General features: G+C 30.1%; 1 long non-coding RNA gene across 1 annotated transcript; it reads right to left on the minus strand.

Annotated features, from left to right (window-relative positions):
- Positions 1 to 2,218: 2,218 nt before the first annotated feature.
- LOC136080966 (uncharacterized) lies at positions 2,219 to 2,976 on the minus strand. Its single transcript, XR_010638767.1, has 2 exons — positions 2,739 to 2,976; positions 2,219 to 2,497 (listed from the first exon to the last, which is right to left on the minus strand). It is a non-coding gene; the product is annotated as an uncharacterized LOC136080966 (long non-coding RNA).
- Positions 2,977 to 3,915: the final 939 nt, after the last annotated feature.

Raw genomic sequence — 3,915 nt, forward strand, 5'->3', positions numbered from 1 at the left:
AGTTTAATTCTAAACTCTTTATTGCTTTAATCTTAATAATATACATAATGAGATGTAACTCGTTTTAAAACTATTTTAAAAGCGAAATGCGCGCTCTGTAGCTTATTTGTTGACGCTTACTAGCTTGACTTATTTGTTTCGAGCAGTTTTAGTTTTTTTTTAATTTTAAAGACCGGAAAAAAATTTTTTATTTTTTTTATTTTAATTATTTAATAGACTGCTTGCCCCAACCAAACCCTCAATCGATGTAGCAGCAATCCGTTGCAAGTCAGGCTATTTGTCAGTCAATGAAGCAGCACTTCGTTGAGAGTCTGGCTATAGGATAGTCGATGCAACATGTTTTACAGTTAAAAAATAAACTTACCTACAAAAAAGCTTTCGCAGTGTGTGTAATAGTTCGATAAATTAGCATTAAGAATAGATTAGCACGCTTCACGCATTCTTGTAATTAGTTCATTTCTTCCGACTGAGGTCGTATTTCATCGCACGTTATTCTTAAGATAAAAAAAAATCTCATTGCACGGATTTAAGAATGGTGAATATGGTGGCATGTATTTTATTTGAATGTTCTGAGTCCTCATCTCAACATTATGATGGATTCTAACATTATCAATCAACAGTGTGAATTCTTCCTATGTCCCCAAAACTCGTATAACTTTATCAATATATTCTTGAAACAATACTGTGTTGTTAACACACTGACAGCTTCGCAGAGAATAACATTAAACACACTGACAGCTTCGCAGTGAATAATATTTAAACCATTGACGGCCAATAGCATTGAAATATTAGGCTGCCTAGGGCGAATGATCGGGCTTAGTGTTACTCCTCTTCTTGGCCATGAATGACTGCGAAATATGTGTAAATTAAATGAACTTTCATCAATAAAAACAATATTTCGATAGCGTTGAATAGGCGAGACTGAAGTATACCACCTAATATATTAAGTTCGAAGATTTTTTACATCATTGTGTTTCTTCTTTCATAAATTGGTCGAGTAATTCTATATGTGTATCCAAGATTGGTCACCCATCTCCAGACAGTTGTAATCGATACATTTACATTTAAAGCATATATATTTTCAATTATAGTGGTCGTTGTATAACCGTTTATAAGCTCTTCAATTCTTCTATTAATTTCTTCATTATAAATAACGTGATGAGTGCCACCTCTTGAACCAGGAAGTGTTGAATTCGTTTGATTGTACCTTCTTGAAATTGATTGTATTGTGTTTCGATTATTTCCTGTTAACTATGAAGCTTCACGTTGATTTTTTCCTTGATCAACAACTAGATTTACAACAAGATCTCGCATGTTTTGGGAAACGGAATTTCGCGGCATAAAGATTCAGATTGAGTTTTTGCGACAATCAAGTTTCAGATTGAATTTTTCTTTGATCAACGACCAATCTCAAAACGAATTTTCGCGTATTTTGGCAAACAGAATTTCGCTGCATGTTTTAATGGAAATCTAATATGCACATGCGCTAAATGTTTTAATTGGAAATCATGGTTGTTTTAATTAGGGGTCGTCCATAAATTCATAAACGTCACGCAATTTTTGACCGTTTTCGACCTCCCCTCGTCACAAAATCGTAACACTTTAGAAGAAAGTTTTGTATGAATCGTCACATAACCACTAAACCGTCCTACCCCCCCCCCCCTCACACCATCAAAGCGTGACATATGGACAACCCCTTATCATCGTGCATATTTTAATTGAACGTCACGGTTGTTTTGCCAATACAGTATGTGTATACAAAATATGTAAGGGGTTTTGCATACATCTTAAACAAACATGACATCCATTTAAATTTAAAATAAATTCCACGAAATTAAAATAAATTATTACAATATTAATAAAGAAATAAATTTAAATAAATATAAAAAAACTTTTTTTTTGAATAATATAGAATGTTGAGATTGCGCATGCGTTAAATGTTTTTATTAAAAATCGCAATGGATTTAATTGATTGTCACGATGTTTTAAATAAATGTCATAGTTATTTTAAATGGATATCATGTTTTTTTTAAATGGGATGCAAAAACCGGTAAAAACATTCAGAATATTTTCATTTTTAAAAATGAAATAAAAACATTCATTAGACTTTTAATTTGCGTTTTTGTGGTTTAATTACTTATTTTTTTAATGAATAAAGCCAAAAAAGAATTATTTCAATATTCGATTTGCAGTATTGAAACAACAAAAACACAATAAATTAAATTAATCATCTTTTTTTCGTTTCAAAACTATATAACATATTCATAAATTAATAGATATCAAAAATATAATTAGATACAAGGAATTGTTATTTTAAGTTCTATTAACTTAAGAAATATATTTCTAACTCGAAGAAGACTCTTTTTCATTTGTAACATATCTGATTTGTTCGCTTATGGTAGTACTGTGTCTTTCGTTTTCATTACTATTGACTCAATACCATCATCTTTCTCTTTTTCTATTGCCATCTCATAGGTTGCAACAAACACTAAAATAACTAAAGAAAAAACAATGCTTAGGCAAATACCGCTCTAAAGATAGGTAAATTTAAATTTACAAAATTCACCAAATGTAGTATTTAACTTTTTTAAGTTCTTTGTATGATTTTCTGAATATATATTTTATGGAACTCTTAGTTAAATTAAACGAATAAAACATAAAAAAATTTATATAAAGTTTCATTATGTATAACATTTTACGTAAAATTCATTAACAACATTTGACAAAAACTAGTTTACCAGCTTTTCCAAGCACTCTGACTCTGCGATCCTGCAAAATTATGTCTGCTTTAACTCCTTTTATAAATTTTCTATTGATGTTTGCAAAACAATGAATATTGACAACGATCTTCTTCTTCGATACTTAACCAACTCTTAGGAAATATAATACCCAACTCACGAGTTTCTTCAAGATCTTCATGGATACCAAGAAACTCAACAATAATGAATGCCATGATATATATATATATATATATATATATATATATATATATATATATATATATATATATATATATATATATATATATATATATATATATACATATATATATATATACATATATATATATATATATATATATATATATACATATATATATATATATATATATATATATATATATATATATATATATATATATCTTTGTATGTTAATTAGCTATTAAATGTAACAATGATCTTACATAAATCCAAGTTAGTAAAGTTTTTTGACACAGTTTAACCATAGTTTAACCATAAGATTTCTTCTGCGTTTTGATTTTTGCGCTGTTTAAAACGCATGGTAAGCTTTCGCGTTCCGCTAGTTCACTGTTTGTTTTACAACGACGGGCAGCCGCAAATGGTTTGCTATAGGTTAGCTTATAGTTAGTGTGCGCTGCTAACGGACCTTTCTCACTGGATTGAAGTAATTCGTCCGTAAGAATATTTAAATAAAACGTAAAGAATGTTTCAAAATAAACAAATTTTATATACTGTAGAAAACGCAGTAAAGAAAGTGCCAGTTTGTGTAAGTTTTCACATATACATAATATAATATTTTTAAAATAATATTTTATAGGCTGTCAAGTCATGTTTGCTTGAAAATGTATACGTTCTTCCACCTCCGGCGTAAATTCCCAGCAAACATGGTTTTAGCGGATTTGCAGAGGACCTATATAGGTATTTTTTTAGCGGTTCATTAGAGTTTTGCTCATCGGTCACTTGGTAGACCATTAGTGGCAGTCGCTCTAAATGGCAAGCCGATAACTTTCCGATATGTTAATAGCTAGCCACTATCACTATCATCGGCTAACCACTTATGGCGGCTGCCACAAATGGTCGACTAGATAACCGATAAACAAAACTACAGTGATCCACTCAAAATGCCTGTATAAGTCCACTAAAGTTCCGCTTTAGAATGTTTGCTGGGTATTGC

The sequence above is a fragment of the Hydra vulgaris genome, chromosome 06, assembly GCF_038396675.1.
Source record: "Hydra vulgaris chromosome 06, alternate assembly HydraT2T_AEP".
In the NCBI taxonomy this organism is placed as follows: Eukaryota; Metazoa; Cnidaria; class Hydrozoa; order Anthoathecata; family Hydridae; genus Hydra; species Hydra vulgaris.